The sequence below is a fragment of the Meriones unguiculatus genome (assembly GCF_030254825.1).
Source record: "Meriones unguiculatus strain TT.TT164.6M chromosome 13 unlocalized genomic scaffold, Bangor_MerUng_6.1 Chr13_unordered_Scaffold_34, whole genome shotgun sequence".
NCBI classification, from domain to species: Eukaryota; Metazoa; Chordata; class Mammalia; order Rodentia; family Muridae; genus Meriones; species Meriones unguiculatus.
In genome coordinates this window covers 5,952,030-5,977,646 of record NW_026843646.1, presented here as the reverse complement: position 1 = coordinate 5,977,646, position 25,617 = coordinate 5,952,030, and the positions used below count along the sequence as shown (strand labels likewise).

At 37.8% G+C, this 25,617-nt stretch overlaps 1 protein-coding gene and 1 pseudogene across 1 annotated transcript in view; one reads left to right on the top strand and one right to left on the bottom strand.

The window, feature by feature from the left end:
- The window catches only part of LOC132650849 (zinc finger protein 431-like), a 120,330-nt gene that overhangs the window by 23,859 nt on the left and 70,854 nt on the right, over positions 1-25,617 (top strand). The gene's annotated exons all lie outside the window — the stretch shown is intronic.
- LOC132650890 (zinc finger protein 431-like) lies at positions 554-23,811 on the bottom strand (annotated as a pseudogene).

Genomic DNA, 25,617 nt, shown 5'->3' with positions numbered 1-25,617 from the left:
ATAAAAAAATATGGGAATCCTTTTTCTAAAAAAAAACACATTTACTTAGTTCAAGTTTCCTGATTTTTCAGGCATCATTGATTTTATGAATTAAACCCCTGATATCACTAATGGAGCTACTTTATGAATTTGCTGTTAGCACAAGGTGTAATAATTGATAAAGTAAGATTATGTAAAATCCATCATTAATTTTTGTTTAAATGCCTTTATTAATTATCAACTGCCTAAATATATCTGTACAAATATTCCTGTAAGATACTACTATTCTACTGCTGTAAGACTTACCATGATAAATTTGTTTGAAAACATAATTTGGTAGTAAAATAACAACTGGTTCCAAAATTTTATGAAAATTAAATTATATTGTAAAACCTAATTGGTCTCAACAAAGCCTTCATTGGAATATTTGTCTGTTTTGTTGGGTTTCTTATAACTCTACCTCCCTTCCAACTATTATCCAACCTAATCCCTTCCAACTCCCAGACACTAGGTAGTAGAGAAAGAATGATAAATGGGAAAGGGCCATAGATTTCTATGGACTATTTCCTGATGTTTATGCAGCTCTTATGCTATTTCCAGGTTTCCTGGGACAAGTCCAATCTTCGTCTTCAGGATATTCAGCAATGCAGCAAACCAGCAAGTCAGCAGTAGCAAATGTAACAGTCAATGCAGCAGCAAATGCAGCAGCAGGATGAACCTTAGCAGGACGGAGAGCAGAAGCTGCCTTCTCTGTATGGGAGTGTCCTCTGGCATGCAGACAATGGTTTCTTATCTGCTGTGGATTTCTTACCTGCTACATTTTACAGTTTGAGCACTGCAGAGCATTCATACTGTAATGAAGATGACACCATCTTCATAAATTCTGGCCCTATAACACGTGCTTCTAGTTGCAATATGTCACATATAGGCATTCTAAGAGAAAACATCATTTAAGACATGTTTATATACATATTATTTTATTTAAAACTTGTAACATGTTCCCCTTTAAGATTAAGAGTATTCATAGTAGTGGCGGGTTTTGAGGAGAAAAGATCTTATTCTACAAATGGGAACATGAAGGTTAGGCTAATTCTGTTGTTTCTTTGTCTACAGACAGTATTTACTGATATTGAATATTGTGTTTAACTATGTTGCACTATAAGAAAGAAAAGAGCCTTCCACCTGAGCATATATGCATTCAATTCTTGAGACTCACATGGTGGAGTGAATTGATAACACAAATTGTCCTCTGACCACAAGAACATATGTACCCATACACATAGTAATTAAAAAAGAAAAATTCGTTGAAGATATTAATGCAATAAATAAATAAATAAATCCATTTAAGTTCATGTAATTAGCAAGTAAAATAATCTTGTTGTAAAAAGGGATTCTTCTCATATTGTAAGTGGCGATTAATATTTACTATTGATACATCTTTTAGTAACGCTGCTGTTAGTCCTAAACTGCTGTATAACCAAATCACCACACAGAGATTGGGTTTATTTAGTTAACCTAAATAAACAATCATTCCCAGTGATAATGAACTCAATCCTGTGTATGCAACAGAGCATACCTATATCTTCTTGAAAAAACAAGTAAATTAAATAAAGATTGGATATGACTACATCAAAACACTTTATAAATTATATATGATGATTTCCATAAAGATAGGTTCTATAGATTTATAGAAAAAATAAGCTTATGATGAATGTCTGGGGGTATATCCAGTTTGGTCTCTGGACTCGGAACACAAACTTCACCCAGACAGAATGCACATCTGTTCCCAGCATTCAGGGAAGATAAGAGGTTATCCATACCTTCTGTTGAAGGAACACCTCAGGTTTCTTGAGTGATTCTCTATGAGAACATGGGCCTCCATACCTCTTACAGTGGCTGAAGTGCTGTCAGAAGAAGTTGGTCGCTGCTACATAGTTTTCAGTCTGTATCAACCATAATGGCTTTTTTGCTTTCTCCCAGCTACACAGAGAATTGTCTGTATCACTCTCATTTCAAAAGCTCTCTGGCTTTTTCTCTTTCTGCCCAATACTTTTCAAGTTCTGTTGAAATATAAAGAATTCCACCTAAAATAATTGTATCATGTATATGTATGTATGTATGTATGTATGTATCAAAGCAGAGTCTCACTTTGTAGTAGCCCTTACTGGCCTGGAACTTGCTATATAGATGTGTCCTGAAACCTACAGAGATATACATACCTCTGCATCTTGAGTTCTGGAGAGTCTTGCACCATTACATCTGGATTGAATTACATCTGTGTGAGACATCACAATCCAATCATGAGAAGATAATCTTCACATGATAAGTCCTTCCCATATTAAAGGGAAGAAGATTATGTAAGAAGTGAGAATCTAGATAGTAAATTTCTGATTCTGTGTATCTCAGCATTATCAACAGTTCAGCATTTACTAATTTCTAGACATATCTGTATTGCTGAAGAGTTGGTTCAGCAGTAGAATCATACACTGTAGAGAATATCAGTTCACCTTCCAGAAATCATTTTGGGCAGCTTACAAGCACCTACAACTCCAGCTGCTAGGAATATGTCTCCTTCTTCTGGTCTTATTTGGTCCTGCACCCACATGCACAAAGCCATATTCTCCACAAATGCATTCACCCCATTAAATATAAAGGTTTAGAGACACTTGCTTGTCTTTTAATTTTGCAATATTCATTCCAGCAGAAAATTTAGAGGTTATTGTGCTAGTGTTCTTTCTACTTCTATGCTCCACCTTCTTTCTAGAGAATCCCTCATTTTTTATTATGATAGATTCACTACATGTATCTGATTAATTTTAGTACCTCTTACACACTGCTATTTTTGTCTTTTCTTCCTTCCCCCATTGAATACCTTCTTTCCAATAAGTCATCCTACTAATTTCACATCTTTTTGTATTTGTAGCTTACTGTGATATAAAAAGGTTACCTGCCTCGCATGGATGGGAGGTTGCTTACCTGAGTATGGACTAGTTCTTGTATCATCTGTACAAGATTGGGCACCTCAATATTTCATTACAGAAGGGGTCAGAGCTTATAGGGGCCTACCCTTTCCTGAGGGACTGTGGTGACTTAAAAAAAATGGTGTCACTTAATTTTTTTATTCTAAGCCTACATCATGACCTCAGTACTTTCCATATGCTCAGTTTTCACTTATTTGTAACCTCAAAAGGATAGGATTCAGTTCAGAGTAAACACACTAGAGTGAAATGTGAGATCTATATCATGAATAAAATCAAGTGGTCAGAGTCCAGGAAATATATGTTTTTATATCTTTTCTTTATGAAAGAGTATGCTTAGTAGTTCCAAGCATTATTTCCCCTAACTTCTTGTAGAAATAGCTACAGAACTTACAAAACAAAACGATGGATACTCAGAAGTACTAGGAACTTGATCTAGCCAAGACATTCCACAATCTGCTGCCTTAATGGGTGTGTTGTTTTGTGTTTTGATAAATTATTTTCTGAAATGTCAAATAGATAGCATAATCATGGCCACCCAAGTGTGCATAATTTTACAAAGCTGACACATGCATGTCTTACTGTTTTGAGTTGGTCTTTCAGCCACAGATCAGCAGTGCATTCTTCAAGGATAAAAACTGAGCAAGTATTTTCTTTGTCACCTACAAGTGCAATTTACTGCCTTCGCAATTTTCCAACTTACAAATACAAAGCAAATGTAGGACATTAGAGAAATAAGTACACTAGGCGATTTATGGGGAAGGGGGTTTCATGATACCCAGAATAAACCAGTGTCACATGGTAGATGTAGTAACATTATTGATATCTGGTAAAAACAAACAAACAACAAAGGCAAAGAATGTAAAAAGTAAAACAGTAGCAGGGAAAAATCACATCTGAGTGTTTCAGAACCATGTGTGTGTTAGAACTGTACTGAGCTTCTACTGTGAAGAGCAAACAAATCAGAACTCAGTCACTCAGAAAACAGGGTCAAGGGAAATTCTCATCCTTACATTTCAGCAAATAGTAGGAAGAAAATGATTTCCTGTCATCTAAACATCAGTTTCCAGAAAGACAAATCAACAAGCACCTTGTGAAATGTATTCTAGTAAAAAGTATTTTTCCTTGGGATATTTTGCTAAAGATTCAGAAAGCTGCAAAGCTTTCTGATTTTACAAAGCTGCACAAGGTTAATATTTATTTGCTCAAAAGTTTTTTAACAAAATTACAGACATAAGATAAGTAAACAACAAAGGTAAGAGACACTATCCTAAGAATAAATCATAATATTGAACATAAGAGATGCTCACTTCACAAGTAGCTAAAAAAAAAATCTATCAGAGCGTAATGCTGCAGTTTCATTATCTCAGACACGTAGACAGTGGGCACATTGCAAGTTCAAAACTAGCCTGGATTACAGACTTTGCAAAGCTAGCTAGCCTCCATAAATAGGACTGGGGCTAACTAAAGCTAACTGACATGTGAAGGGCCCTTTGTCTTGTCACTTTTACTCTAGAAAAAAAATCCAATGGACAACAATGCTACAGATACAAGACAACAACAACATCACTAGACACATGGCATAAGAAAATGAGGAAAGGTGTAATTTTTTTTGCTATTCTTTTGCATAAAAAGGAAATATTCAAACACATACCTTGGCTATTATAATTACAAACCAAAAACAAATGTTCTAAACTTCCAGGTAAATGATTTGCTTTGTTCTACATATTAGAGTTACATCCGGTTTCATGTTCATGTAGAGACACATAATAATAAATTCTGATTTTTGTACTATTTATACTGAATAGTAGAAAGATTAAAACAAATGCAGGGATGATTTGCTTTAAACAATCAAACAAAGGAGAGCTTCACAAAATAAAGACAGGAATAGCATAGTAGAATTTTTATGTACCATTTTTCTGTCTAGATTAAATATATTAATTTTTAAGTGCATTGAAAGATCAATAGAGAAAGTGGTTTAATAATCCAAAATTACAGAATCAGTTTTCCTTGGGGGTGGAAATCAGAGCAATTTTTATTTTTTATTTTTTTATATTACAAATGTTATTTCAATAGTCTCTAATGTTTCATTATGAAATTCCTTATGAATATAACTAGTCCAGTCAGTTTTAAATATCTTATATTATTAAATTAGGTACATTTATTTGTTAAATTAAATAAATATATTTTGTAAATAATTTTTATTTTAAGGAGGTGGGATGAACTTTATTTAGAAATCATATCAATGACTGGTAGGAGAGTTCATGGATGCTTGTGCCACATTCGTGGATCTCTAGGACCTACTTGGCTGAAGGACTAACAAGTTGTCCTTTAATCTCCATACCCACTCCATGATATAGCATACACATAAATAAATGTAGTAAAAAAATTTAAAAAATAATACCAATGGTGAACGGTTAATAGACTCACGGCAAGAAGTTGTGACTGTTGTCATATCAAAATACTTTGATCAGGTAAGTAACACTTCCTGACAGTCTGTGTTTAATTGGTGGGCAAATATGTTTACTTAAGACACACAGAATTTTTCACTGTTTGAATATAATCTTAGTTGGAAACCATGGAGCATCTACTCCTGTAGATAAAAAGACATAAAAACATTATAATTGATTAATCAAGAGGACATATGCAAGAAAAAAAGAAATTAGCTAACAGATATCCAACCATTTGTTGTGATATTCTATTCATATTAAATGATTTTTACCATTCAAAGAATAAAAGGACTTATTATAAGAAAAGGCATTACAATAGCTTTGTAAGGTATGTTTAAAGAATTATAAAGACATTTTGAAAACATGTCTGATGAACAGTAATCATTTTTTAAAGTACTTTAAAGATTATTTGGTTGCATTAGCATGTAATAGGATTCCAAACACTTTTGAAATATTATGAAAAGGAATAAGGTTCACAGAAAAAAAAGAGTGAAGGACACTTTATTCTAGTCAGGTTTTTGATTCTTGCTGTATGTGGGGTACCGCTGTCATGCTGGGAATGAGCTAATATCGCAATTCTTACAGTGCATGGATAATGAGCACAGACTGCCAAGAAGTAACTCTAATCATAATAACCTCCACTTGCAGCCAGCCACATCTCTGCTCTGCTCAGTCTTTCTTCTGCCCATTGACCATCTAGCTTTCTAGTTCAGTGTTCTCAACCTTCCTACTGCTACAACCTTTTAATACAGTTCCTCATGTTGTGATGACTCCCAATCATAAAATTATTTTTGTTGCTACTTTATAACTATAATTTTGCTACTGCTATGAACTGTAATGTAAATATCTGATATGCAGGATGTCTATTATTGTGACCCACAAATAGAGAACATCGGTTCTAGTTGGTCATGGAAGGGAAATGTGGTCCAGGATCTTCTGTTCACTACTTCGCTGTATTTCAACCTAACACCAAGCTTCTTGTAAAAACAATTTCTTTTGTTTTTGTGTTGGTGTTTGTCTACTTGCCTGCTTTTGACATTAAAAAAAATAAATAAAGAAAATTAAGCAAAAGAAGTCCTTTGCTGTGTCTTGGAATATTTTCTGAAAAGTTAAAATTTGCTAACAAAACTGACTGCTGAGGAAAGCATGTATATCATTTGATATATGATATCATGTATATCATGTAATCCTTGCCTGAGCAAGGATTATTTTCCATAAGATCATAATATTTGAAGAGAAAATGTGGACTCAGTAACTAGAGACAGTAAATGGGTGTGGAGAAGGGGAAATCAGAGGTAAAATGTTTGGGTTAGGATAAGAAAAGATTGGATGGTATTTCATGGGTGGGAATAGCAATTCAGCTGCTATAAAGGATCATATGTACAGCTAAATTTTGGCTTCTCATTTTTAAAATTTCCTTTTTGTTGTTTTGGGTTTTTTGTTTTTGTTTTGTTCTGTTTTGTTTTTTGAGACAGGGTTTCTCTGTGTAGCCTTGGCTGTTCTGGACTCACTTTCTAGACCAGGATGCCCTCGAACTCAGAGATCCACCTTACTCTGCCTCTCTGAGTACTGGGATTACAGGCGTGTGCCACAGCAATTGGTTTCTTTTTAAATTCCTAAGTTTTGGCTTTGAAACAATTTACACTTATCTAATTATCTATATCTTTTGTCAAGATTTCTAAGGATGCAAAACGTGTATTGTGCTGGATCCCCAGCCCCATACACAATTTCCTCCACCATTTCTTTATGTGTCTTCTCACCTGCACCAGAATCTAGGATGTGCACCCCCATTTCTCACCAAATTTTTAGGAGGACTCCATTTCAGGCCTCTTCTCTTTCACCAAGTACAGCCAAATATTTCATTATGGGACTGATTTTACTTTCTTCCCCATGGACACATCCCATAGATACTACCCACACAGCTGGACAGTTGTTAAGTAGTTCTATAAATCATTGTCCTACTCACTTGCCTTGCCACCATTCAAGAGAGATAGGGGTAATTGATGCAGCTGCCGTCTTGCCAGAAGATCTATTTTACCAACCACAAGGAACTTTTCAAGTGCACTGCTGAAGCCTCCTTTCCGACACTTTCCATATGATACATGGAAGTATCTTTAAAAAAGAAAGATTTTCTTTTGACAGTTTTAACTTGAGGACAAGTCTGTGACAAGCAGCTATTGTGCCTTCTTGCCATTGCCTCTGTGCATTCCTATGGCAGCGCAATGCCAAACTTGTGTGTGAAGTCTTTTGAAAAGGTTTTTGTGGTTCATTTGTTTTTTTTTTATTATTTTATTTTTATTTTATTTTTTAAATTTTTCATCAATTACACTTTATTCATTCTGCATCCCCCCATAAGCCCCTCCCTCCTCCCCTCCCAATCCCACCCTCCCTCCTCCCTCTGCTTGCATGCCACTCCCCAAGTCCACTAATAGGGGAGGTTCTCCTCTCCTTTATGATCTTAGTCTGTCAGTTCACATCAAAAGTGGCTGCATTGTCCTCTACTATGGCCTGGTAAGGCTGCTCCCCCAAAGAGGGAGGTGATCAAAGAGCAGGCCAATCAGATTATGTCAGAGGCAGTCCCTCTTCCCATTACTATGTAACCCAATTGGACTCTGAACTGCCCTGGGCTACATCTGTGCAGGGGTTCTGGGTTATCTCCATGAATAGTCCTTGGTTGGAGTATGAGTCTCTGGGAAGTTCCCTGTGTTCAAATTTTCTTGTTCTGTTGCTCTCCTTGTGGAGACCCTGTCCTCTCCAGCTCTTACTATTTCCCAGTTCTTACCTAAAATTCCATTCACTCTGCCCAACAGTTGCCCATCAGGCTCAGCATCTGCTTTGATAGTCTGAAGGGCAGACCAGTGATATCAAGCAGACAGTTAGGAAAGTAACTGATTTCCATTCGATCTTGCTGTCTGAGTCTTGTCATGAGTACAGGAACTTCATTTCATGGTTGTCTTAATAATAATGTTAGGCATCTCATCCTCTTCACTTTTTAAATTTGGAAGCTAAATTGATACAATTGACTTAGTACCTCATTCCTGGATTTCTTCATGTATTCTTAAATAGATGGCAACCAGATTTATGACCTGGGGCATGATCCCGACACTTAGAAGAAGGCTGAGGAGGTTTGTTAAATTCTATCAGTGCTTCGTCACCTGCTGCACATGTGTGGAAGATCATGGTGCACTTGAAGTCTTACAATCTCAGAAAATGCAAATTGTGCTAATTCAGGAAGCATCAGTCTTACAAAACATTTATCCATCAAGGTTGCATTTTTGTCTCATGTGTTTATTTTTATATTCTCAATTTGCATGCAAACCTGAAACTGTTAAGCATTTAAAAAATACCTCTAACAGCATGTTATATAAAAAGCCAATCAAAGTAAGCTAAAAATTTGCTAAAGAGGCTTGTTAAAAGCCTCTCTAATTGTGCAACTGACATCATATTATCTTCAAAAATTATCCAAGTGAATGAGGAAAAATGAATCATAAACTTGAATATTTTCTTTACAAGAAATAAATCTTAATAATAAAGGTTTGAGATTGAATAAAGCCAAGGGGGGTAGGGAAATTTTAATTCAGAATATGGCTGTTTTGAAAAGACATGACATCCAAAGACCTTACTCGATCTCTGAGTTCAAGACCAGTGTAGTATGGAGCAAGTTTCAAGTAAAGAAAAGCTTTGGTTCAGGTGTGGTGGTACATGCCTCTAATCCCAGCACTCATGAGACAGAGACAAGCAGATCTCTGAGTTCTACTCAATTCTCTTCAGGCAGTTTGGGTGAGAGTGAGTTGGGAAATAGTATGGTGGAGTTCATTTTGTGGCAGTTCAGTTTGTGGAATTGAGAGGCAATTTTAAACTGTGTGGGTTTTGCAGAGAGGTTGAAGAGAGAACAAGCTAGACACGGGTGAAGACAGAACAAGCCAAAGAATGAGAAGGAGCCAGAAGCTTAGAAGAGGTTTCTATAATTAATTGGATGCCAAGTAGAGCTATGCAGTGAGAAACTGTGAGAAGCCAGATTTAATCAGTCAGTTTGAGAGGCATTTGACCCAGAACAGCTGAATTGAACCAGTCAGCCTAGAGCTCAGAAAGTACAAGAAAGGGTGAGCTTATGCAGCCATAATTCTCAGAGGCTAAAAGCATTCTTGACCTAGATTAGATTGTGCGAAAACTAGAAGTTCTCAAGACTAGGCCAAGGTTAGCAGATAAAGGCAGTAGGTCTTTAGATGACAATTACGCAGGCAAATAAATGTTACTTTACCAAAGTTACATTTAACTTTGTATAATAGTCTAACAAAAGTTATATCTTGGTTTTAAATTTACATCAAAATTTGTATAAATTTAAGACTACAATAGCATTTGTATGTCTTTCTTTTGGACATGAAATCTCCTGGTTCTTCACTATGAGGTTCTTCTCAAAATGCATTTCAAATCAAAACTCTTGTTGAGTAAGGTAGCTCTTGATTCTCTAGTGTGACAAGGGTTCTAGCTAACCACTATTTTAAGAGAATTTTCTTTAGTGAATGTTGTCTTTTTTCACATATGCTTATTTATGCTTCATCTCTTTTCATACTTTGTAAGGTACTAAGAATGACTTTATCTTGCTTGTAGTATAATTTTTGCATATATGTTTACATTTCCATCATCAGCAATGCCAGAGTTCTCTTGTAATTTTGGTAAATGCTGTGAGTTGATGATTTTAATATAAAAGAACCATATTCATTTTCTGAGCTGATGCCAGGGATCAGCCAATTTTGAGGAAAATGTACAGTGAAGAATTTTACATTACTGTACAGGTAAATAGCATGACCTCTGCAATGTGCTGGGAAGCTTCAATGGCACATTTGCAATTGAAATTATGAAGATCCATGCCTCAAGGAACAAAGCTAATTTTAGAACTTCTAGAGCCTATGTGCAAAACCTGAGCTGAACTTTTTTATTTTTTTGAATGACGTAAGGTTTTTTTTTTATTATATGAATATTTGTATATGAAGGAACACTCATTTTTTATGCCCCTATTACCTGAAGATTTTACTATCCACAAACAACTACACTATGATGAACACTGGAATAATGTTATCCATTAAAAAGTAACTGGAGTATTTCCTCTTCTGCTCTTCTATCTTTTGTTGAAGGAATGTGCTCATTTTTGTTTTGGAGCTACCTGCGAATCTGTATTATAGCTTTGTTTTTTGTTTTTTTTTTTTCATTTTTATGCTTAAAAGCTGCAACCTTATACAGAAATAGAGCTAGATAGTCCAGTCACTGTCAGTTATGGTTTGTGTGTCTGGAGAAGTCACTTGAAATCACTAGGTTATGAACATGAATCACTGTGGAGATTTTTGTTGTTGTTGTTGTTGCAGGATATTTGAGCACACTGTGAACCTATAGATTGTGCTGTTTACTGGAAATACCCATTTTTAATTGTGGTGTCATTGGGCACTAGAACACACCTTTAATCCAAGACATTTCTGATTGAATTTAAAAAACTCAACCATAGGTTAAAGAGGCAGAGCAAAGAAGCAAACAGTTGGCAGGGAGTAAACATAGGAAACAAACAAACAAACAGAAAGTAAGAGGAAGTCAGAAGGAAAGACAGAGAGACTCACAGTAAGTAGAAGGGGAGGACATTCAGATCTGTGGGTGTTTTGAGAAGGCATGGGGAAGGAAGCTTCTTTTTTCTTTTGGGATGGCTGAGGAGGAAGATGAGCTAGGTGCTTTCTCTACCTCTCTGAACTAGCAGGCTTTCACCTCAGCAGCTGTCTCCTGAGTCTTCATTGGTAAAATCAAAATATTGAGATTTTTATTGACAACAACAGTTAACAATAAACTTCAAATAAAGCTATCAATAGACACTAAACTGTCAGCCACTGTAACTTGTACACGTAGTCTCACCACTTAGCATGACAAAACTGTATATTCATAAGTCTGTAGACAATGGCCTAGAGATTTTCAGGCCAGTGTGGGCTAGGTATCAAGAACCTGTATCAAACATACAAACAAGATTTAAAAAAATACAATGCAGGATCAAAGTAAGGGATTCTGTTTCACTGATGACCTGATCTTCTATCAACCCTTGGAAGTCACCACAGACCTTTAGAAACACATGCATGTCATATTGAAGGCAATTATACTTCTGGGTACTCTAAAAAAGAGTTTAAAGTGTGGAGCTTCCCTCTTCGAGTGTGTTTTTGCTGTGACTTATTTATTGGCTTGTATTTTTTTCATCATTATCAATTCTATGCTGAATAAGTTTCTAAACTGAGAAAGAAGATACATGCAAGCAAGAAGCTTTCTGAAAAGTACAAGTATCACCATTGTCTCCTTCCAGAGCTGTGGGTGTGACTCACTGCATATTTTCTGGATTCCTGCTTTCTTTCCCCCTTTTTACTCAGGAAGTACCAAATAAGCTTTCCCACTAGAAGAAGACCATAGGTCCAGTTGCTCAACCATAATGGATCACAGTTCTTGCTAGAGCTAACTATCTTTCACATAAATGACCAAGATATAAATGACATAGCTTTCATATATGTCCCTTGATGGCAACATGGCTTTATATCCTGTGGATCCCTTAGTCTACATGAAAAGAAGAAGCTATTCAGTCTCATTGCTTCATACAAGATTGTACAGCAGAAGAGGCACTAGTCCTACTTTTAAACACTAGCCCAGATGTCATTGAGCAACTCTTCTGAGGTGTCAAAGAACATTTCAATAGCAAAGCTGCACAGAAAATAGTTAAGGAAGAAATGCTGATGCCTGTCTGGTATTGAATGAGGCCAACTGAGAAATTGTAACTTCTGGGGTAAGGAATCTTTTCTGACTTTATAAAATTCTACACAGAAAGATAACCAAGTGGCCCATTGTCTTGTAGAGTGTAACAATGGGCTCGAAAGCAGGTTTCACTTGATAACAGAGTAAAGTCAACATAATTAACAACCAGTCTGGCAAGTGACAAATAGTTAAACCTTATGATTTCATCACCTACCAACTCCATCTTCCATAAGGTACACTTATCCCAGAATAATTCTGTTTACTGCTAAGCAACTTCCAAACCAGGAAAAACAAAATGGAATAGTTGTAAGTCACCTGAACCATTTCCCATCACCATTCCTGACATCACTAAATCATCTTAAATGTAAGGAAGATTGAAAATGTGGTTGATACACTTTATGGTTGGCTGTATTTTTTTCTGGATAAATAGCTTGTTTTTTTATGAATATTACAAAAGTAAATGAGAACAGAGAGCATAATTCATTAATGATCCCCTTTCAGTAGCAAAGTGCTCTTAATTTTATAGACATGTCTTTTCCTTTTAAAGACATAAACATGTCTTTTCCTCGTGTGAATGAAAAATAATATATTGTGTGCCAGAATCCAAACTTGAACACTGGTTTTTAAAAAGCAGAAATCATGTGAAGAGCCTCAACATTTGAAAAGAATTCACTGTAATTCATGTATCTTAACATGTGTTAATGGTATAGTGTGAGCTTTTGTATGACTTGCCTTGGCTTACGAAGTTCAATGAAAGAGGCCTAGAAGTCCAGTCTCTTCCTTCCTTGTGATTAACATTTTATAATCCAAAAATAACAGAAATGTGTTGAGAAATAATGCTTCTAGACATTTGATAAAATAACATTTTAATGAATATAGAATTTATGATTACAGAAGTGTTTTTCTTTAAGGAATATTTTCTGTTTCTAAGTTTAGTTTTTAAATGTATTACAATTTTTAAAAGATTAAACTAACTTTGTGTTTCAGGCAAAATCTTAAACACACAGATTTAAAAGAAAGATGGCTAATCATGTTTGTCTATTTTTATATTAATCACAGGTCATTTCACTTTGTATCCCAGCTGTAGCCCTCTTCTTCTTTTCCTCCCAATCCCATCCTCCCTCCCTCATCTCCTCCCTGCCCCCTATGTGATTAGACATTGGAAGTAGGAAGACAGGGAATAGGGCAGCAGCCTACCACAGAGGGCCTCTGAAAGACTCTATCCAGCAGGGTATTAAAGCAGATATGAGACTGATAGCCAAACTTTGGGCAGAGGGCATGGAATTTTATCAAAGAAGGAGGAGACAGAAAGATGTCGAGGCAACAGGAGCTCCACAAGGATAGCAACATTGCAAAAAAAACATGGACCCAAGGAACCCTGCAGAGACTGATACCCAAACCAAGGACAATGCATGGAGAAGACCTAAATCCCCAGCTCAGATGTAGCCCATAGACTCAGTATCCAAGTAGGTTCCCTAGTAAACAGAACAGGGCTTTCTCTGGCATGAACTCAGTGACAGGTTCTCTGATCACCTCCACCTGGTGGTAGGGGAGTACAGTCTTGCCAAGCCACAGAGGAAGACAATGCAATCAGTCCTGATGAGACCTGATAGGCTAGGGTAAAATAGAAGGGAAGGAGGACCTCCCCTATCTGTGGACTGGGGGAGAGACATAGGGGGAGAAGAAGGGAGGGAGGGTGGGATTGGGAGGAGATGAGGGAGGGGACCACATCCAGGATACAAATTGTAATAAATTGTAATAAATGATAATAATTAGAAAAAATAAAAGAAAGATGGACACTTGACAGTATTGGCAACTTTAAATGAAATATAATGTTTGTTTTAAAGTTTTGTTAAAATAAGCCACATTAAGGTACTTGCATGTATGACTTTAAGTTTCTTTATTCACTAATTCATTAATTCAAACTATAGCTATTAGATTATTTCTATGGATAAAGAATTCTACAACAAAACAAAGTTTTGAAAATAAATAGACATAGTTTTTCTTTCATACAATCAGGTAAGTAACGTCAGTAATCAAGGGAAGAATAATGCAATGTCGTAACATATGTATGTAGCAGACTAGCACAGCAGGTAAAGAGGATCTTAGGTATCAGTCAGAAGTCTTCTCAGAAATTATGTATCTACTAAGATTTTTATGAGTTATCTAAGTGAGAAGAGAGGCTTACTTCCTTGAGCAAGGTATGCAGAAATCCAGGTAGTTGGTCAAACATTACAATTCCATTGAGTAGCAAGAAAGATCACTAAAGGCATTGGTGAGAAAGGAGGGTGTTCCCACTTAGCCTGGAATTTGGAATTTTGACATTTAACAAGGGGATGAGATAAAGGTTAATGCATAGTCAGCTAGGGCTAATTGTAAAAAGGTTTGCTTCAGTTTCATATCTTTAAACATTCTTTCATGAAATGTTAATACATTGTTAGGGTTCAACATGCACAGAAGCCTCATGCCTTTATTTTTTTTTTTTTCAATGCAGTTTATTCAGGAACCTTGAACAATCATCTGACCCTGGGAAAAGCCAGCCCACAGCTTAAATAGCCTCTGGGTAGCCAACCCCAGCATGCCACTTGGGCAATGCAGATAGGTCCACATACATGGAAGCAAGCCAGATCCTCAGCCTTAGCCAAAAGTGGAGTTGTTCGTGACAGAGAGCACTCACCGTTGGGAAGGTGGAAGGCAGAAACCAGCTCCATCTTTAAGGCGCGGAATTACGCAGCTCTCTACAGTTCCCCCTTTTTGTTTTAGATGCATAAGGCAAGAGTAGAGGTCTGATCTCTGATATTAGAAATAAATTGGGACTTTGTACCGATGTTCATTTAGTTGTCATCCACCCAAAGAGCATCAGACCCATCCGATACCTTTTTCTCAGAGGCGGGACCTGGGGCATCAACCCGCATGCAACCAGACATGCTCTTCTCTGGGTCCAAAGCAGCTCACCCTGAGTGCAGTGCTTAGCCTCGCATTCTGAGTGTAACATTTTGGCTTTTCATGGTAGCCAACCATGCTTGGGGAGACTATACTGCTTCAATGGCTGTAAAGGCCTGAATGGTCATGGCTGCATTACGCTGTTGTGAGACTCTAATCTTGCATATATACCACAGGCAAACCAAGGTGACCAACACCAGAAGAACTGCTAACACTCCCATGCCCGCCCATTCCTTCAGATGATTCATGGCTGCAGAAATCCATGATGATAATCCTGTGGCTAGTCCTGCGTCCACTCTGGTAGAATTTACCATGGCAATGGCCACTCTCAGCTGCTCCATCGTAGTATCGAATTCTTCAGTCCAATTACCTAAAATATAGCTAGACAATTGTTTAGACAGATTTGCAGCACAGGGAAAATTCTCATGTTGTATGCTAGTGACTCAAAGTCCAGCCTACTTTCATTTACAGCCAAGTTGAGCGATTTGCCATAGGGTATCAATTTGCTCCTGCACGAGATCAATCCTCTGATTGAACACCATCAAACCTCCTTTTAGTTGAGCATTAATTCCTTTTTGTACATCTAAGGCATGAGCTACATTGGCTAAAAGGTTATTCAGGGTCTGAGCAGTCTGCCCAGTATGCCTCATGGCTAATGCCACGGTGGTAGCTCCAACTGCCGCCAATGAGATGGCAGTAACAATGGTGGCTGTAATTCCAAGATCCCTTTTCTGTCTGAAGAGAGTCATAGCGTGAGGGACATCAATGGGCACAGGCACCCAGCGAGGCATGCGAGTAACCAGCTAGTAAATTTACTAGCATTCCAGCATTGGGCAAAAAAGCAAGTATCATTACCACAATTACTTGGCTCTACCTGGCTAATAATGAATAAAAATGGGGGATATAAACAAACAGGTGTGGGCTTATAGGAAATATTATGAGAAGCCTTAACCCCCTCGTTGGAACATCCTGCGTCAGTTCTAAAACTAGCAGTGGTGGTGTCCGAGGTCTGAGTAGGTTCAGGAGACCATTGCCCCCAGGGGCGAGATGTGCTCCATGTAAATTGACTAACTCCATGTTTTCCTCCACTTTTGAAAGTCATTTAAGGTTCTTAAATTATTTTTCCCCTTTTTTTTAAATTTTTTATCAATTACACTTTATTCATTCTGTATCCCCCCATAAGCCCCTCCCTCCCCTCCCAATACCACCCTCCCTCCTCCCTCTGCATGCATGCCACTCCCCAAGTCCACTAATAGGGGAGGTTCTCCTCTCCTTTCTGATCTTAGTCCATCAGTTCACATCAAAAGTGGCTGCATTGTCCTCTACTATGGCCTGGTAAGGCTGCTCCCCCTCAGGAGGAGGTGACTGAAGAGCAGGCCACTCAGTTCATGTCAGAGGCAGTCCCTCTTCACACTACTATGTAACCCAATTGGACTCTGAACTGCCCTGGGCTACATCTGTGCAGGGGTTCTGGGTTATATCTATGAATAGTCCTTGGTTGGAGTATGAGTCTCTGGGAAGTTCCCTGTGTTCAAATTTTCTTGTTCTGTTGCTCTCCTTGTGGAGACCCTGTCCTCTCCAGCTCTTACTATTTCCCAGTTCTTACCTAAAATTCCATTCACTCTGCCCAACAGTTGCCCATCAGGCTTAGCATCTGCTTTGATACAATGGAATATTACTCAGCAATGAAAAATAAGGAAATCATGAAATTTGCAGGTAAATGGTGGGATCTGGAAAGGATCATCCTGAGTGAGTTGTCCCAGAAGCAAAAAGACACACGTGGTATATACTCACTCATATAGACATACAACATAGGACAAACCCACTAAAACCTGTGCATCTAAAGAAACTAAGCAAGAGAGAGGACCCTAACTAAAATGTCCAACCCCCATCCGGAAAGGCAAAGAGGATGGTCATCAGAAGAAGAAGAAAACGGGAAACAACCTAGGAACCTACCACAGAGGGCCTCTGAAAGCCTCTGCCCTTCAGACTATCAAAGCAGATGCTGAGCCTGATGGGCAACTGTTGGGCAGAGTGAATGGAATTTTAGGTAAGAACTGGGAAATAGTAAGAGCTGGAGAGGACAGGGTCTCCACAAGGAGAGCAACAGAACAAGAAAATTTGAACACAGGGAACTTCCCAGAGACTCATACTCCAACCAAGGACTATTCATGGAGATAACCCAGAACCCCTGCACAGATGTAGCCCAGGGCAGTTCAGAGTCCAATTGGGTTACATAGTAATGGGAAGAGGGACTGCCTCTGACATAATCTGATTGGCCTGCTCTTTGATCACCTGCCTCTTTGGGGGAGCAGCCTTACCAGGCCATAGTAGAGGACAATGCAGCCACTTTTGATGTGAACTGACAGACTAAGATCATAAAGGAGAGGAGAACCTCCCCTATTAGTGGACTTGGGGAGTGGCATGCAAGCAGAGGGAGGAGGGAGGGTGGGATTGGAAGGGGAGGAGGGAGGGGCTTATGGGGGGATGCAGAATGAATAAAGTGTAATTGATGAAAAATTAAAAAAAAGGGAAAAAAATAATTTAAGAACCTTAAATGACTTTCAAAAGTGGAGGAAAACATGGAGTTAGTCAATTTACATGGAGCACGTCTCTCCCCTGGGGGCAATGGTCTCCTGAACCTACTCAGACCTCGGACACCACCACTGCTAGTTTTAGAACTGACGCAGGATGTTCCAACGAGGGGGTTAAGGCTTCTCATAATATTTCCTATAAGCCCACACCTGTTTGTCTATATCCCCCATTTTTATTCAGTATTAGCCAGATAGAGCCAAGTAATTGTGGTAATGATACTTGCTTTTTTTTCCCAATGCTGGAATGCTAGTAAATTTAGGTATGCCCTGGTTACTCGCATGCCTCACTGGGTGACTGTGCCCGTTGATGCCCCTCACGCTATGACTCTCTTCAGACAGAAAAGGGATCTTGGAACTACAGCCACCATTGTTACTACCATCTCATTGTCGGCTGTTGGAGCTACCACCGGGGCATTAGCCATGAGTCATACTGGGCAGACTGCTCAGACCCTGAATAATCATTTAGCCAATGTAGCTCATGCCTTAGTTGTACATAAAAGAATTAATGCTCAACTAAAAGGAAGCTTGATGGTGTTCAATCAGAGGATTGACCTCGTGCAGGAGCAAATTGATACCCTATGGCAAATCGCTCAACTTGGCTGTCAATGAAAATATGCTGGACTTTGAGTCACTAGCATATAACATGAGAATTTTTCCTGTGCTACAAATCTGTCTAAACAATTGTCGAGCTATATTTTAGGTAATTGGACTGGAGAATTCGATACTATGATGGAGCAGCTGAGAGTGGCCATTGTCATGGTAAATTCTACCAGAGTGGACGCAGGACTAGCCACAGGATTATCATCATGGATTTCTGCAGCCATGAATCATCTGAAGGAATGGGCGGGCATGGGAGCGTTAGCAGGCCTTCTGGTGTTGGTCTCCTTGGTTTGCCTGTGATATATATGCAAGATTAGAGTCTCACAACAGTGTGATGCAGCCATGATCATTCAGGCCTTTACAGCCATTGAAGCAGGACTGTCTCCCCAAGCATGGTTGGATACCATAAAAAGCCAAAATGTTACACTCAGAATGCGAGGCTAAGCACTGCACTCAGGGTGAGCTGCTTTGGACCCAGAGAAGAGCATGTCTGATTGCATGCAGTTTGATGCCCCAGGTCCCGCCTCTGAGAAAAAGGTATCGGACAGGTCTGATGCTCTTTGGGTGGATGACACCTAAATGAACATCGGTACAACGTCCCAATTTATATCTAATATCAGAGATCAGACCTCTACTCTTGCCTGATGCCTCCAAAACAAAAAGGGGGTACTGTAGAGAGCTGCATAATGCCGCGCCTTAAAGATGGAGCTGGTTTCTGCCTTCCACCTTCCCAATGGTGAGTGCTCTCTATCACAAACAACTCCATATTTGGCTAAGGCTGAGGATCTGGCTTGCTTCCGTGTATGTGGAAAAATCTGCATTGCCCACATGGCACGCTGGGGTTGGCTACCCAGAGGCTATTTAAGCTGTGGGCTGGCTTTCCCCAGGCTCAGAAGATTGTTCAAGGTTCCTGAATAAACTATATTGAGAAAAAAAAAAAGTTTTTCTAATTCATTTTCATTTTATTAATCATTGTTATTTTTTCAGAATTTATTCATTATATATCTCTATTAAATGCTACTCCCTCACCCACCCTCCTTCCCTCTTTCCCCCAATCCCTTTTTCCTAGTCCACTGAAAAGAGGAGTTCCCCTCCTCTGCCATCCACCCATATCTTATCGGAATAGTACTCAGCTATTAAAAACAAGGAAATAAAATTTCTGCTCTTATTTCTTCTCCATAGGCCACTGTGCTCACCTCAGAAGATTCCATACACTGAAACTTGTCTGCAACATTACTGTGAAATAAACACTAGGTATAACTCATTTTATAGAGTCCCACCCTCAAGGCACTGGTTGAATGGCCATCTCACATCTAGAAACATGTGAAATATGAAATGCTTTGGAATGCGAAACACTTGATCACAAGTGTTTCAGAGAAAGTGGTTCTCCTCCTGCCTGGAGGGCTGTTTCCAACCAGCCCAGGAAGGCAGGAGGGGCAGAAGATGAGGTGTAAATCTTGGAAGACCAGCAAGCATGACAGTGATCACACACTCTGGGAACCACCTCAGAAAATAAGTTCAACTTTAATTCCAGAAAACAAAGGCTATCTACACCTTGGGTAGTCACTGGGATGCTCCAAGGATAGATGTCAATAATTGTTTAAAACTAGGCACTTCAAGGATGTTTGATTTTCATTAAACAGCACATCCTTATCATATGAACAAGAACACAGAACCTAATTATCCTATATTTGAAGGGAGGGGAGAGTTATGAGGGATCTGTGTCAAAGGCCATCAATCAAATTTGATTGGTGGTGTCTATGTCTAAAGATACTGTCCATATGAAGTCAGGCAGAGAAAACTCACCCTTTACATGGTTACACATCTAATCCAGAAACAGGGTCATACATGGAAAAGAAAGCCTCCTTCCTCATACCTCAAAATTCAGTCTGGGTTGTGATGTTTTTCAGTAGTACCACTGGAACAATAGGTATGTGTACACAAAGAAACTTCTACAGGCTACCACTGTTGTGTTACTCTCAGAGAACTTCTTGGCTGGTGTTATTCACCATTCCCTACATATTCACCCACTGAACTAAACTTTTCTTGTCTAAAGTGAGGCAATTGAAAACAGTAAATGTTGAGAATCAGGTTTATCAATAAGTCTTTCCTAAAAAAAATTTATAATACTTTTGAATGTAATTGATATTGACCATTCATTGTATTCTTTCTAAAAATAAGATTATTTACTTTACATTCCAATCATAATCTCCCCTCCCTTTACCCCCATTAATACCCTCCATTCCTTTTGCCCCTATTCCCTTTCCCCTTCCCATTCAGAAAAGGGAGGTCATTTCCATTGAGCTAGTTTTTCAGTTCTGTTGGATCTCATTGGACCAAAGAACACAGAGGCCTTTCCATATTGCTTTTAGTCACAGAATTCCTCTCCAGTAAGGATACTTTCATGATGATGATGATGATGATGATGATGATGACTCTAGATATGTGCAAGGCCTCACCAGTTTAACACATTCATAAGTTCTCTCCGGTATGAATCCTTTCAAGATGATGAAGCTTATACAAATATGAAATGGTTTCACCATGTTAAAAGCACTCGTAGGCTTTCTGTCCATTAGGATTTCTTTCATGAGTGTGAAGATGATTCTGAAGTGCAAAAGTTTATTCACATTGGATGCAGTCAGACAGCTTCTTTCCAGTATGTGTTCTTTTATGTATTAGGAGATGTTATATGCAAAGGCTTTGCCACACAGTTAATTCATATGGTTTCCCTCCAGAATGTGTTGTTGTCTTAGGAGATGACTGTTACATGCAAAGGCATAATCACACTAATTATCCTCACCAGGCTTCTCTCCACTGTGCGTTTTTCATGTTTTCAGAGACTACTCTGCTTTGCAAAGGATTTATCACGTTGGGTATATTCATAAGGTTTCTTTCCAGTATGTGTTCTTTTATGTCTTCTGAGATGACTGTATCGTGCAAAGGCTTTACCACACTGGTTACATTCACAAGGTTTCTCTCCAGTGTGTGTTCTTTTATGGCTTAAGAGAGTACTGTTTTGTGTAAAGGCTTTACCACACTTGTCACATTCATAAGGTTTCTCTCCAGTGTGAATTATTTTATGTCTTATGAGATGACTGTTTTGTGCTAAGGATTTACCACACTGGTTACATTCATAAGGTTTCTCTCCAGTGTGTGTTCTTTTATGTCTTAAGAGAGTACTGTTTTCTGCAAAGACTTTGCCACACTCGTTACATTCATAAGGTTTCTCTCCAGTGTGTGTTCTTTTATGGCTTAAGAGAGTATTGTTTTCTGCAAAGGCTTTACCACACTCATTACATTCATAAGGTTTCTCTCCAGTGTGTGTTCTTTTATGGCTTATGAGATGACTGTTTTGTGCAAAGGCTTTACCACACTCATTACATTCATAAGGTTTATCTCCAGTGTGTGTTTTTTTATGGCTTAAGAGAGTACTGTTTTCTGCAAAGGCTTTGCCACACTCATTACATTCATAAGGTTTCTCTCCAGTGTGTGTTCTTTTATGGCTTATGAGATGACTGTTTTGTGCAAAGGCTTTACCACATTGGTTACATCCATGAGGTTTCTCTCCAGTATGTGTTATTTTATGCCTTATGAGCTGACTGCTTTTTGCAAAGGCTTTACCACATTGATTACATTTGTAAGGCTTCTCTCCAGTGTGTTTTCTTTTATGCCATAGGAGAACAGTGATATAAGGGAAGGCTTTACCACATAGAGTGCATTTAAAGGGTTTCTCTCCAGTATGACTGCTTTCATGCCTGCAAAGAAAATTGGCACATGTGAAAGATTTACCACAGTCATTTCATTACACTAATAAATATATTTATCTATATGAATTAATTTCATAATTTGGTCTAATGGTAAAGAAGAATCAAATTTTAAAATTTTATCACTTTATTCACGTTCCAGTATTCCCCTTCATTATGGGTATTTTTGAAGATCCCTGTGATGGTAAGTGCATTTGTTATGTGGATCACTTTTATAGCATCATTTTTCTATAAGAGGTTTTCTCCTATATATGAAGAGTATTGTAAGAATTCAGAGTTTTACCACAGCAATCCCATTCACAAATTTTTGTACTGTATGAATGATACTTCATTTACAAAGTGGGCCAAGACAAGCAGAAGTTCCAAATTCCTAGTATTCATAGGTATTTTCAACAATATGAGTTTGCTGATGAATTCTCAGAGAAGTTGCAAAACCAATTAACAGTAACCATTTATCACATTCAGAAAATTTACTCACAGTGGGGACTACTACCAAATCAATTGTTCTTGGAGAAAGACAGGGACACTGCTTCGTTCAATAACCCTATGCTCATGTGTCTTAGAATCATTTTGACATATGATATACCAGTTTAATTTACAAAAATAATAAAGATTCCCACATTGAATTAACAGTTTGTTTTGTTCATCATAGACATGTCATATAGGGATTAAGGTTTCTCCACAACAATATTCTTGATTCTCATAAGCTGCTCCTTTCACTAAATTTTACAATGTTACTGCACGAAAATGAGTAACACTGGTTCTACTATGTAATTTTTGCTTATTAGAAGGTTTTGGACACATACTGATCACCATTTCAGTGTGTATACCTCTTACAATATCTGAGTAGATAGAATGGGACTAAACAGATTGGCAGTTCAAGTCAGTAGCTGTAATGTCCATATGATTCAAATGGTATTTTTGTTACAATATTATTTTATTTTCTTCTATCTTAGGGGAGTGCCTTGTAAACACAAATCAGATACCTGATATTGAAGTACATGGAATTATGAGATTTTAATGATCATCAGTACACTTAAAGCAGTGCGGTTTGTACACTGTTGCTTTTCTTTAAAACTTCCAGGACACAGCCATGTGTGCTGGTACATGCCTTCAATTCCAGTACTTGTGGAGGCAGAGCAGGCAGATCTGTGTGATTTTGAGGTCAGGCTGGTCTAACAAGCAAGTCTAAGAAAGTCACAGATACCCAGAAAAAAAATCTATTTCAAAAACAGAAAATAAAAAGCAGCCAATAAACAATCAAACAAACAAACAAAAAACACCAGACTTCCAGGACACATTAAAATTTAAGATTTATCTCTGTATCAACATGCACATAAAGTTACCTTTTATTACTTGTAGAACTTTGAAAATGTTCTTCAATATTATGGTCATCCCAATTGTAGCCTAAAATATAGTACCAGAAAATATATATTATTGGAAATATCATGTTATTATTAAGGCAAAACTTAAATCACTATCTTCTGTGACCCTTAGAACCATGACTGATTTATTTACCCCATTCCTCCTCATTCTCAATTAGAATTACAGAAGAGGATCAATAAAAAAGTAAAAGTTGTATCTTTATTTTAAAAGTGAAAGAAAAATTGCAGTCTTACCTATAGCAGTGAGGTTTACAGGTCTCTAGCATCACATCTTTGTAGAGTTGCTTCTGGGAAGGTTCCAGCAAGGCCCACTCTTCTTGGCTGAATTTCACATGCACATCATTGAAGGTCACAGAATTCTAAAATATGCCATGCGTTTGTACAGCAGAAATAGTGGCAACAATATAATTTATATGTCATTGTCAATATAATCATATAATTCTACTGCTTCTTCAATTTATTTTCTGACACAGAAGTGTGAGTGATATACAGTTGGGTGCTGTGCGTGATGTGAACTAGGGGAGATGAAAAAGCCTAAAGGTTAGATTGAAAAAAAAATAAAACCAAAGATGTGCTTCAAAAACCTGTGTTTCATCAGTTTGTAAGACATGAATATAAAGTAGCCATTAGTTGGGTTCTTGAGTAATCTATGAATCATGTTCAGTTACTTGGGTGAGTAGGTCAGGACCCTTTAATGAGACAAGTGGAAGGACAAAACACAGTGATGATATTTTATATAGCAACAAATGAGATGTGTTGATCAGGGGACACTGAACAGATGGGTAACATCAGTCAAAAGACAACATGGTACTGAATATTATGTTTTGACCAAGGCTCATGGATGTGGCATATCAGTATGTAAAGAGGAGGGCTCATATATTTGTGGAAGGGAAAGTGGACTACAGTGAATACATGGATAAAAATATTGTGAGTGGCAAGCAACAACAATCATAGCCAATAATACCATATTTCTGAGTGACCAGACAAAAGAAAAGGAATAGAACACATGATTATTCTTTGATTATTGTTTTGTATATCCTCCTTATTAAATAATGTAGTCTATAGATTAAAAATAAAGATTAAAACTTTTCTATTAAAAAGAAGTGTTAATGTTATCACTAAGTCATTTTAGAAGAAAACGGAATAACAAGTTTTAACTGTATCATATCTGAACTTTTTGAAGAGGATATAGCTTTGGAATAGACATGGCAATTAATGTGGACAAAGACAAACAGAGAGAAGAGTGTGAAATAGAGAGACAGAGACAGAGAGACAGAGACACACAGAGAGAGAAATTAACAGATGAACTATAATACGTACAGATCAGAGAAATTTATTAACAGTTACTAACTACAAAAAAGGGTGGACAAGCTGGGTGTATTCTGTCATGCCTTCAATTCCATCACTCAGGAGGCAGACACAGGTGTATGTTATTGAACTAGATGTCAGCATTATCTATTCAAAGAGTTCTAGGACAGCCAGACCTATATAGTAAGACAGAGCCTCCCCTAAAAGTCAATCAAACAAACACAAAATATTGAAAGAACTCAGAGGTCTTTACTGAAGCTTCTACAAGGTATTATACATTCACTCCTGTTGTATATTTATTTTCCAGAAATCTGCACTGCCCCAGCTTAAACTGTAACTTCAATGATATCTTATTAAAAGGGAATGCATGTTTAAACAGCTAAAAATAGAAAGATGAAAATATTAACAATGTAAATGCTGATCATAAATAAGCAACATAAAACAGGACAGATGGCTCAGCAGTGAGGAGTTCTTGCTGCTCTTTCAAATAATTGGGCTCAATTGTCAGTGATTACCTGGGACACACTAGTATCAATTGCTAAAAGTTCATGAGTTCTGAAGACATCTTCAGACTACTGTGAGGATTAGGCACACAAGAGGTGCATATTCATGCATACAATCAAAATACACATATTCAGTAAAAATTAAAAATAGATCCCAGATGGTTGGGCTGATTACATACTGTGTCTGATAAGCTGGGTAGCAGAGACTGCATGGTGTCCAATAGTTGGATCTGTGGGTCCCAACTGACTGTGTTTCAAATGTAAGAAGAAAAGCAATGATGAGGGAAACAATTGGGTCCAACCTCAGAGCACCCAGATAATCTCTGGGAAAGTTCCTGGGAT